This window comes from Mandrillus leucophaeus, unplaced genomic scaffold (assembly GCF_000951045.1).
Source record: "Mandrillus leucophaeus isolate KB7577 unplaced genomic scaffold, Mleu.le_1.0 Scaffold35, whole genome shotgun sequence".
Lineage (NCBI taxonomy): Eukaryota > Metazoa > Chordata > Mammalia > Primates > Cercopithecidae > Mandrillus > Mandrillus leucophaeus.
Genome location: NW_012103698.1, coordinates 2189842 through 2202027, shown reverse-complemented (window position 1 = coordinate 2202027; position 12186 = coordinate 2189842).

Sequence of the window (12186 nt, the reverse complement as noted above, 5' to 3'; positions counted from 1 at the left end):
GCCGCCGCCAGATTCCAGGTTCCGCCCCGCAGCCCAGCCCCGCCTCTCCCGGGCTTAGCTCGAAGCATTCTGGGCTTTGCTTGTTCAGCGTGGCGGACTGGTGAGCGCGGTGCTGCACGGCTGGCAGTTTATTACTCCCACGTAAGCTCTATACCATCACCCAGAACACACATCCTTTTTATTTTTTATTTTGAGACAGAGTCTTGCTCTGTCGCCCAGGCTGTGGTGCAATCTCGGCTCACTGCAACCTCCGCCTCCCAGGCTCAAGCGATTCTTGTGCCTCAGCCTCCCGAATAGCTGGGATTACAGGTGCCCGCCACCATGTCTGGCTAATTTTTATATTTTTAGTAGAGACGGGGTTTCGCCATGTCGCCCAAACTGGTCTCGAACTCCCGACCTTAGGTAATCCGCCCACCTTGGCCCCCCAAAGTGCTGATTACAGGCTGCGCCACCGCGCCTGGCCCACGCATCCTTCTGATGTACAGCAGGCACAGCCCCTTCTGCACATACGACACCCTTGGCAGGGACAGAGCGTTCCTCAGACGTCCCTCTGCACTCACCAGCCAGTGTTACCACATCCTACATCCCAGCACGCACGCCCACGGCAGCACACAGAAACGTGGACACACACACACACCAACGTGACGAATGTGTTTATGGAGGAGCTAGAAGGTAACCATGAAAAAGGCGCAAGGGAAGAACACTGCCAGAGTGCACTGCGGAAATAGTGGTGGTGAGAAGAGAGGGAATAAAGCTTTCTTGCTAGCAAGGTTATCATCTTCTCCAGAATCTTGCCTTTGTTCATCCCAGTCTCCCTTCTTGGAAATCCTCCCTCTTTTCCCTGTCACCCCTGTCTCCAAAGGATATTTCTTTAAGGCCTAGCTGGCATCAACTCTAAAACTTCTGCCAGCCACTCCTACTCACCGAACTTTCCTTGGAATCACCTGGAATCTTACCGCCTGCACCAGTTGTGTGGTATGCTGAGAACACACTGCCAACTGCCAACTGTCACCAGTTACCTTTTCACCAGACCTTGTTCTTTGCATCTAATGCTGAGCACCCAACATGTTGCCATGCACATAGTAGGACCTTAAGTAAATCATTGCTAGACTGAAGGACATCATGGGGCAGCCAATGTTAGTCCAGTGGCTTTCCAACTTTAGCAGGCACCAGAATCACCTGGAAGGCTTGTTAAACCAGATTGCTGGGGCCGGGCACAGTGGCACATGCCTATACTCCCAGTACTTTGGGAGGCTGTAGCTGGCAGGTCACCTGAGGTCAGGAGTTCGAGACCAGCCTGGCCAACATGGTGAAACTCCATCTCTACTAAAAATACAAATATTAGCTGGGCGTGGTGGTGTCCACCTGTAGTCCCAGCTCCTCAAGAGGCTGAGCCAGGAGAATCACTTGAACCTGGGAGGCAGAGGTTGCAGTGAGTCAAGATGGAACCACTGCACTCCAGACTGGGCCACAGAGCCAGACTTTGCCTCAAACAAAACAAAACAGATTGCTGGGCCTCAACCTCTGAGTTTCTGATTCAGTAGGTTTTTCTTTTTTCTTTTTCTTCTTCTTTTTTTTTAAAGATGGAGTTTGCTCTTGTTGCCCAGGCTGGAGTGCAATAGCTTGATCTTGGCACACTGCAGCCTCCTTCTCCTGGGTTCAAGTGATTCTCCTGCCTCAGCCTCCTGAGTAGCTGAGATTACAGGCGCCTGCCACCATGCCCAGCTAATTTTTGTATGTTTAGCAGAGATGGGGTTTCACCATGTTGGCCAGGCTGGTCTCGAGCTCCTGACAGGTGGTCCACCTGCCTCAGTCTCCTAAAGTGCTGGGATTATAGGCATGAGCTACCGCACCGGGCCTGATTCAGTAGGTTTCTAATAGAACCCCAAAATTTGCATTTCTACCAAGTTTCCAGGTGATGCTGCTGGTCCAGCACTGTAGCAGATCTATAATTCTCAAATCCTCTTGGCTTCAACTGCAGCCATAAATTTTGGCTACTAGGATTTAGTCATCTTGAGGTCCAAAATAGTACTAGACCTAGTCAGAGTTATGGAGGTAGCGGGATGAGGGAGAGGAACTGGAGCCAAAAATGCAGAATGAATGATAGTAGAAAATCATCGTTTGCAATGAAATAATGAGATAATGGCTCGCGGCAATGGTGCCACCACGCCCAGCTAATTTTTGTATTTTTAGTAGGGACACCGTTGGACCACGTTGGCCAGGCTGGTCACAAACTCCTGACCTCAGGTAATCTGCCAGCCTTGGCCTCCCAAAATGCTGGGACTATAGGCATAAGCCACCATGCCCAGCCCCAGCATTGTTTTAACAAGCCTTCCACTTGATTTTGGTGCCTGCTAAAGTTGAAAAACACACCCGGCCCCATATAAAGTCTTCATCAACCTTTGACCTAGTAGTTTTTTTTTTTTTTTTTGTTTTTTTTTTTTTGAGACGGAGTCTCGCTCTGCCGCCCAGGCTGGAGTGCAGTGGCCGGATCTCAGCTCACTGCAAGCTCCGCCTCCCGGGTTCACGCCATTCTCCTGCCTCAGCCTCCCGAGTAGCTGGGACTACAGGCGCCCGCCACCGCTCCCGGCTAGTTTTTCGTATTTTTTTAGTAGAGACGGAGTTTCACCGTGTTAGCCAGGATGGTCTCGATCTCCTGACCTCGTGATCCGCCCGTCTCGGCCTCCCAAAGTGCTGGGATTACAGGCTTGAGCCACCGCGCCCGGCCGACCTAGTAGTTTTAATAGTCATTGTTTAACAAATAGGTGAAAGGTTGATGAAGACTTTGTATGGATGGATCAGGTTGCCGTTATATGAACTTACTGATGAATCTTTTCTACTCTTTTGAGATAGGGTCTTGCTCTGTTGCCCAGGCTGGAGTGCAATGGTGCAACCTCAGTTCACTGCAACCTCTGCTTTCCGAGCTCAAGCGAGTCTCCTGCCTCAGCCTCCTGAGTAGCTGGGACCACAGGCCTGAACCACACCTGGCTAATTTTTGTATTTTTTGTAGTGACAGGGTTTTGCCGTGTCGCCTAGTCTGGTGTCAAATTCCTGGGCTCTAGTGACCCACCCGCCTCAGCCTCCCAAAGTGCTGGGATTACAGGCGTGAGCCACTGTGTCCAGCCAATTTTTGTATTTTTAGTAGAGACGGGATTTCACCATGTCAGGCTGGTCTGAAACTCCTGACCTCAAGTGATTCGCCCACCTCAGCCTCCCAAAATGGTGGGATTACAGGCGTGAGCCACTGCTCTGGGCCGAGACTATTACATATGAAATGTGGTCTTTGTTTATATCTTCATTTTTGAAACTGTTTTTGAGACTGTTAGGGAATACTAAATATAAACTGGATTTTGTATGATATTAAGGATTTACATTTTTTTTGAGATAGGGTCTTGCTTTGTCACTGAGGCTGGAGTGCAGTGGTGCTGTCATGACTCACTGCAGCCTTGACCTCCTAGGCTCAAGTGGTCCTCCCACCTCAGCGTCCCGAGTAGCTGGGACCACAGGTGCATGCCACCACACCCAGCCAGGATTTATGAAATTTGTATTGGGTAAGACTATGATTTTTTCTTTCAAAGACTGGGTGTGGTGGTTCATGCCTATAATCTCAGCACTTTGGTAGGCTGAGGCAGGAGTATTGCTTGTGGCCAGGAATTCAAGACCAGCCCAGGCAACATAGAGAGACCCTGTTTCTACAAAAAAAAACCAAAAAACAAAAAACTTTTAATTAGCTGGGTATGGTGGCAAACACCTATAGTCCTAGCGATGCAGCAGCGGGAGACTGACTTGACCCCAGGAATGTGAGGCTGCAGCAAGCTGTTTGCACCACTGCACCCCAGCCTCAGTGACAGAGCAAGACTTTGTCTCTGAAAAGAATAATTTTTTTTTTTTTCCCGAGACGGAGTCTTGCTCATGTCGCCCAGGCTGGAGTGCAATGGTGCCATCTCAGCTCACTGCAACTTCTGCCTGCCGGGTTCAAGCTATTCTCCTGCCTCAGCCTCCTGAATAGCGGATATTACAGGTGCCCACCACCATGCCTGGCTAATTTTTGTACTTATAGTAGAGACGGGGTTTCGCCATGTTGTCCAGGATGATCTCAAACTCCTGACCTCAGGTGATCCTCCTGCCTCAGCCTCCCGAAGTGCTGGGATCACAGGAGTGAGCCACTGCGCCTGGCAAAAGAATAATTTTTTTGAAAAATAAACAATTTTAGAATGGTTTTAGATTTATAGAAAGATTGCAAAAAGTTTCCATTTAATCCAAACACTTTCACTTATTTACATCTAATATTAATATTTTTGTTAGAGTTATTTTAATTTTATTTATTTATTTTTTATTTTTTGAGAGAGTCTCACTTCATCCCCCAGGCTGGAGTGCCGTCGCGAGATCTCTGCTCACCGCAACCTCCTGCCTCCCAGGTTCAAGGGATTCTTGTGCCTCAGCACCCCGAGTAGCGGAGACTGCAGGCATGCACCACCAGCCAGGCTAATTTTAGCATTTTTAGTAAAGACAGGCTTTCACCGTGTAGGCCATATTGCTTTCAAACTCCTGACCTCAGTTGATCCAAAGTGCTAGGATTACAGGCATGAGCCATGGTGCCCGGCCCTGTTATTAAATTATTGACAAATATTGATACATTGTTGCCAACTAAAGTCCACACTATATTCACATTTCCTCAATTTCCCTCATGTCTTGTTTCTTTTTTTTTTTTCTTTTTTTTTGAGACGGAGTCTCGCTGTGTCGCCTAGGCTGGAGTGCAGTGGCGCGATCTCGGCTCACTGCAAGCTCCACCTCCTGGGTTTACGCCATTCTCCTGCCTCAACCTCCCGAGTAGCTGGGACCACAGGCGCCCGCCACCAGGCTTGGCTAACTTCTTTTTGTACTTTTAGTAGAAACAGGGTTTCATCATGTTAACCAGGATGGCTACAATCTCCTGACCTCGTGATCTGCCCGCCTCGGCCTCCCAAAGTGCTGGGATTACAGTTGTGAGCCACCGCGCCCGGCCTTATTAAACTTAATCACTGGCTGAGGTAATGTTTGTCAAGTTTCTCTACTGTAAAGTTACTGTTTTGCCCCTGCTTTTCATACTGTACTCTTTGGAAGGAAGTCGCTATGTGCAGATCACAATGAGTGTGCAGTCGCGCTCTGCCTCCATGTGGGTGGAGCGTCTACATACATTATTTGTAATTCTTCTGCATGGAAGAGGTCTGAGTTCCCCATTGATTGGTTGATTGATTGATTATTATTATTTTGAGATGGAGTCTGGCTCTGTCACCCAGGCTAGAGTGCAATGGTGCGATCTCGGCTTGCTGAAACCTCTGCCTCTCGGGTTCAAGCAATTCTCCTGCCTCAGCCTCCCAAGTAGCTGGGATTACAGGCCCGCACCAACACGCCCAGCCAATTTTTTGTATTTTTAGTAGAGATGGTGTTTCGCCATGATGGCCAGGCTGGTCTCAAACTCCTGACCTCAGGTGATCCACCCCCGTCAGTCTCCCAAAGTGCTAGGATTATAGATGTGAGCCACTGTGCCTGGCCCCCATTGATTTATTTATATAGATACAGGCTTTTATACATTGGGTTATGATTCATTACTATTTTATTTTATTTATTTACTTTTTGAGACAGAGTATCGCTCTTTCACCCAGGCTGGAGTGAAGTGGTGCAATCTCAGCTCACTGCAGCCTCCACCCCCTGGATTCAGGCGGTTCTCCTGCCTCAGCCTCCCAAGTAGCTGGGATTACAGGCATGCACCACTGCACTCAGCTAATTTTGTATTTTTAGTAGAGACGTGGTTTGGTTTCACCATATTGGCCAGGATGGTCTCAAACTCCTGACCTCAAGTGATCCACCTGCCTCAGCCTCCGAAAGTGTTAGGATTACAGGTGTGAGCTACCACGCCCAGCTGATACTATTTTATTTTGTTACTCAAATTTTCCACCTCTCCAGTGACCTTTTACTATACCCTGTCGGGGGGGTGGGGTGTGTGTGTGTCTGTGTATTTCCTTACGTTTTTGGCATTACAACAAAGTAAGGAAATAGCTCTTCTTGTGTATTTCCTGCCCAAATCGTAGAATCAGTCATTTCTTCAACGACTCTTGAAGAAGTTATTAGAGAATAACTGTTATTGGAGAATGGTATTAGAAACCAAGATCTGGGCCAGGCACAGTGGCTCACACTTGTAATCCCAACATTTTGGGAGGCCTAGATGGGAGGATGGCCAGAGGCCAGGAGTTTGAGATCAGCTTGGTCAACAAAGGGAGGCCCTCATCTCTAATAATAATAATAAACCAAGATCTGCGTGGTAAGTATGCTCATTGCTGCTGGGGTGTCTTGCTTTTTGGCCCTTCTCAACTGACAGAGTAAGTGAATATGTGTATGTATACTACAGTATACACACATATTTATAACTTTCTCTAATCATCTGTATATATGGGTCAGTTTTTTTAAGTCTACCTGTTACAGATATATATTATAATATTTATAGCTGAAATTATATGGCTAAGATTTGCTTTTAAAAACTTAAGCAATCCAGCTGGGCACAGTGGCCCATGCCTGTAATCCGAGCACTTTGGGAGGCCGAGGCTGACGGATCACGAGGTCAGGAGATCAAGACCATCCTGGCTAACACAGTGAAACCCCGTCTCTACTAAAAATACAAAAAAAATTAGCCGGGTGTGGTGGCGGGCGCCTGTAGTCCCAGCTACTTGGGAGGCTGAGGCAGGAGAATGGTGTGAACCCGGGAGGCGGAGCTTGCAGTGAGCCGAGACAGCACCACTGCCCTCCAGCCTGGGCGACAGAGCAAGACTCCGTCTCAAAGGGAAAAAAACCAGAAAACAAAAAACGTCAGCAATCCCTAGTTGTCTAGTGGTGAGGAATAAAAGTTGAAGAAAAAAAAAAAGCCTCCAGCAAAACAACAAACTAGAACAATGAAATACGATTGACTAAGATAATCATTGAAGCAGGATGCCAGGTACACTGGGGATTCACTGGTTATACTGTTCTCTCTAGTTGCATGTATGTTTGAAATATTTCACTGGGCACAGTGGCTCATGCCTGTAATCCCAGCACTTTGAGAGGCCGAGGTGGGCAGATCACAAGGTCAGGAGTTCACCCTGGCCAATATGGTGAAACCCCGTCTCTACGAAAAATACAAAAATTAGCTGGGCATGGTGGCATGTGCCTGTAGTCCCAGCTACTTGGGAGGCTGAGGCAGAAGAATTGCTTGAACCCGGGAGGCTGAGGTTGTAGTGAGCTAACACCACTGCACTCCAGCCTGGGTGACAGAGCAAGACTTCGTCTCAAAAAAAAAAAAAAAAAGAGAGAAAGAAAGAAAGAAAGAAAGAAAAAGAAATATTCCGTAATACAAAATAAGATGGCTGGGCGCAGTAGCTCACGCCTGTAATCCCAACACTTTGGGAGGCCAAGGTGGGCGGATCACAAGGTCAGGAGTTCGAGACCAGCCTGGCCAACATGATGAAACCCCGTCTCTACTAAAAATACAAAAATTAGCCGGGTGTGGTGGCGTGCGCCTATAATCCTAGCTACTCAGGAGGCTGAGGCAGGAGAATCGCTTGAGCCCAGGAGGCAGAGGTTGCAGTGAGCTGAGATTGTGCCATTGCACTCCAGCCTGGACAACAGAGTGAGACTGTCTCAACAAATACATACATACATACATACATAAAATAAGAAAATAGAGCTAGAAAAGCCTGACTGACCAGGCTGCAGTTAAAGAGGGTCAAATAGAGAAAGACAGCCAGCCAGATACAAGGCATTAACACACACGCACTTACAGGCACACACACAAACATACATACATAGACGCACATGCATGCACACACATATACATACAGATGCAAGCATGCATACACATATACATACACATGGATGCACACATGCATACACATAGGCACACACACAGGCACACACACATACACACACAAAACTCTTCCTCCCATGGCCATCTTTAGGTGAAATTTTGAAGATGAAAGTTTTTCTTCCATGTTTGGACCTATCTGCCCTTTCAGAAACCCCAACCTTATTGCTCTACTGCTTCCTAAATCTGCTTTTGGAGGGAAATCTGATCCTTTGAAATTTTCCTTGTGACTGAAATTCAAAGCGTGGTCCTCTTAGGAATTTACGTTTCTGTGTCATCTTCCATGGGGCAAGAAGTTGCGTTGTTTCTGGCTTAGGAATTTCAGGCAGTGGGTGTTTGACAGGGACAGCAACAGTTCCCAGGAAATGTCAAATTACACCTATAGGTAATGTTTCTACCAGTCCCAGAGGTTTCTCTAAAGGTGAGGAACACAGTCTGTGGCTTGCCCCATCCCTTGAGTGGAACTTGCCCACTGTCACCTCTTTTTTTTTTTTTTGAGACAAGATCTCGCTCTGTCACCCAGGTTGGAGTACAGTGGCACCATCTCAGCTCACTGCAGCCTCTACCTCCCAGGCTCAAGTGATCCTCCCACTTCAGTGTCCCAAGTAGCTGGGACTATGGGCATGCACCACCACACCTGGCTAATTTTTATATTTTTGGTAGAGATAGGGTTTCACCATGTTGGCCAGGCCAGTCTTGAACTCCTGACCTCAGGTGATCTGCCCGCCTCAGCCTCCCAAAGTGCTGTGATTACAGGTGGGAGCCATCATGCCCGGGCACCTCTCATCTCTTGAGCCAGTAGTTGGGAAAGAACAGGTCTTTGGTTATATGACCAGTGAGACTGCCATGACCCTGCAGCTCACCATGGTTTCCTCTTGTTTCCCCCACTCTAAGGGTAGGGGAGAAGGCCTTAACTCTGAAAAAGCTGAAACAGGTGCTTCTTGAGAGTGCTGGAAGTTGGTAGCAGAGTGCCCTGCTTCTGTGGACAGTGGTTTTTATCTCCAGGTTTGTTTTCATCTTCTCTGGATCCTTGGCCTCCTTGAACAGTCCTGGGTCATAAAAGGCTGAGAGTGGACAGACTTATTTTACTAGATTAGTGAGATGCTGGGCCCAACCTAGTGCCATCCATAATAAGGGGCTGCCACTGGCCCTTCCTCTCACTGAGCCTTCCTCCACCCCTGCAGCCCCTTCTTACTCCTCTGGAATAGAGTATCGCCGCCTCTGGTTCTGTTATAAGGACAGGAAGTCCTGGGACAGCTACTTCTGCATTAGGTCAAAAACATTTCCTGTTGATTTGATTAGTTTCCTCCCAAACAATGCATTTATGGAAGAAGAAGAGCTTTTGCAGGCATGTATTTGCACAGGCAGCCAACCTCCTCCAGTCACACACAGACACACACACACCTCCACACCCACAGACACACACTTTCTCCCCATCCGCCCACAAAGCGTCAGTCACATTTAGAATTTGCACAAATGCACACCCTCCCTCATACATCACAATGCACACCCTCTCATCCACCTACACATCTCTTCCACAAAATCACACCTGCTCACATACCCTTAGAAGCACATTCTTGTACTGTGCCCAGAGAGAGAAAGGTGGGGGAGATAAGCAAGGAGAATGGGTTATAAGGGCTCAGGAGGTAAAACCTTTGTAGAAGCTGAAATGTCAGAAGACCAGGACCCCCACCCCCCCACTCCTCTCTGCCCTTTTTTTTTTCCTTTTTTTTCTTTTCTTTTCTTTTCTTTTTTTTTTTTGAGACGGAGTCTTGCTCTGTTGCCCAGGCTGGAGTGCAATGGCACGATCTCAGCTCACTGCAACCTCCGTCTCCCAGGTTCAAGTGGTTCTCCTGCCTCAGCCTCCTGAGTAGCTAGGATTACAGGCACCTGCCACCCCGCCCAGCTATTTTTGTATTTTTAGTAGAGATGGGGTTTCACCATGCTGGACAGGCTGGTCTTGAACTCCTGATCTCGTGATCTGCCCACCTAGGCCTCCCAAAGTGCTGGGATTACAGGTGTGAGTCACAGCTCCCGGCCTCCTCTCTGCCCCTGTGAGTAGAAATACTACGACCGGGCACGGTGGCTCATGCCTGTAATCCCAGCACTTTGGGAGGCAGAGGTTGCAGTGAGCCGAGATCGCACCATTGCACTCCAGCCTGGGTGACAAAGTGGGACTCCGTCTCAAAAAAAAAAAAAAAAAAAAGAAATACTATGAATTGAGAGAGATTTAGAATTAGCTGTAGGAAAAGCAGGAGCTCAGGGCCACTTGTCCCATACGGACAGTGTGATGCCCCTGTGACAGTGATGTATCTCAGGCTGGCGGCTGAGGTGGGAAGTTTGTCAAGGCTGTAAGTGGCATCCATCACATGTCTGAGAAGCCCATTTTGACCAGTAGAAAAGGATGGCCTTTAGGGTGGGACTCCTGTCAGCTGAGGAAATGGTGGGGAGGGAATGAAGAGAGAGAAGGAAGTAAAAGGCTGGGTTGGGCTCTGAGTCCAACATCCTCTAGAATGAATCTTACTAATATCAGCCGGAATCAAGAGGAGGAGGCTCCCCTTAACTGAAAACTTGAAGTCGCCCTCAGAAAAAAGGTGGAGGAGAGGGGTTGGAAAAGTGACAAGTGCCCAAGAGCAGCCTCGGCAATTCTGCCTTCGGCCCCAGACTATTGTTTGCCTGCCGTGTCTCAGCCCAAACTCAGAAACTGTGGATTCTGGAAAGCAACAAGGCTTTTCCTTTGGGAAAGGGTCCTGAAGCTGACCCACAGTGCTCAAGAAAATAGGCAGAGAGGCCAGGCACAGTGGCTCACACCTGTAATCCCAGTATTTTGGGATGCCGAGGTGGGCGGATTACCTAAGGTCAGGAGTTTGAGACCAGCCTGGCCAACGTGGTGAAACCCTGTCTCTACTAATAATACAAAAATGAGCCGAGAGTGGTGGTGGGCACCTGTAATCCCAGCTACTCATGAGACTGTGGCAGGAGAATCGCTTGAACCCACGAGGCGGAGGTTGCAGTGAACCAAGATTGTGCCATTGCACTCCAGTCTGGATTACAAGAGTGAAACTTCGTCTGAAAAAAAAAGAAGGAGAAAGAGAAGAAGAAGAAGAGGAAGAGGAAGAAGAGAAGAAGAAGAAGAGGAGAAAGAGGGAGAGGGAAGAATAAGGAGGAGGAGGAGATAGAGAAGAGGAAGAGGAAGAAGAGGGAAGAAGAAGAGGAGGAGGAGGAGAAGGAGGAGGAGGAGAAGGAAGAAAATTGGCAGAGAGCTCAGTGAAACAGAAGAAAATTGGCAGAGAGCTCAGCGAAACAGACAGAGATGTCTGGCCCCTGCCATCCACCTCTTGACAGTGCCTCATGAGTCTCTCCTCCTGCTGCCGCCTGGGGGCGCCCCCAGCTGGGTCTCAGGCTGCTGCCAGCACTGCTGTTGTTATCATTAGTGTAATAAACAAGCACTGCTGGGGCCAAGTGGAAGAAGAGGCAGGCCCCTGCTGCTCAGGAGAATCCCTGAAAAGATCCAGTGAGCCTGCGGCAACCGGGGTTGAGTGGCTCTCCACCCAGAACCTCTGGAGGGGGTGTGGGGTTGGCTTCCCCCTGGAGGGAAGGGCAAGGGGAGGAGCACACTTGGCAGGCTTGGTTTGGAACCAGCTCTGCATGTGCCTGGCAGGATGTCTGTAGGCAAGGCCACCCCCGTGATTACTAGTTGTGGAGCAGGTTCTGAAGCAATTCTTCATTCATTTAACAGGCATCTGCCTATTTATATATGGAAAGCCTACTGTGTGCAAGGTGGTCTACTAATAATAGCTAATATTTGACTAGACAGTGTGACGACACAGCCAACTTTCACACCAGGTCCTGGGAAAAGGGGTAGAAGCAGGGGAAGCAACTAGGAAAAATGACAGCCCAAAAAGATATGGGCAATTGGGCTTTGGCCTGTGTAGTGTAGGGGTGGGGATATATATTAGGTAAAACCTGAGGATTACCAAGATCTTGGGAAACTCAAGACCCAAGTTGGAAAACATACGGCAAGTGGGGCTGGAGAAAATGGGCATTTTTCAGGTAGGAGGGACTTGGAGATAAAGGCATGGCAATAGGACATGAATATGGGGATTTCGGGTGAACGGCTCAATGAAAGGGAGGCACAAGGGATGCTAGCAGATCCTGTTGGGGGAGCCCCGGGTCACGGCAGTTTCGGGGGAACAGATGGATGGGAGTGTCTAGGGGTTGAGGTTCTCTAAGTCCTGAGAGGGGGGTGCTGGATTCTGGGATCAGAGTCCGAACAAGAGTTGGGGTGTGATGGGGGCTGCCAGCGGGGTTTT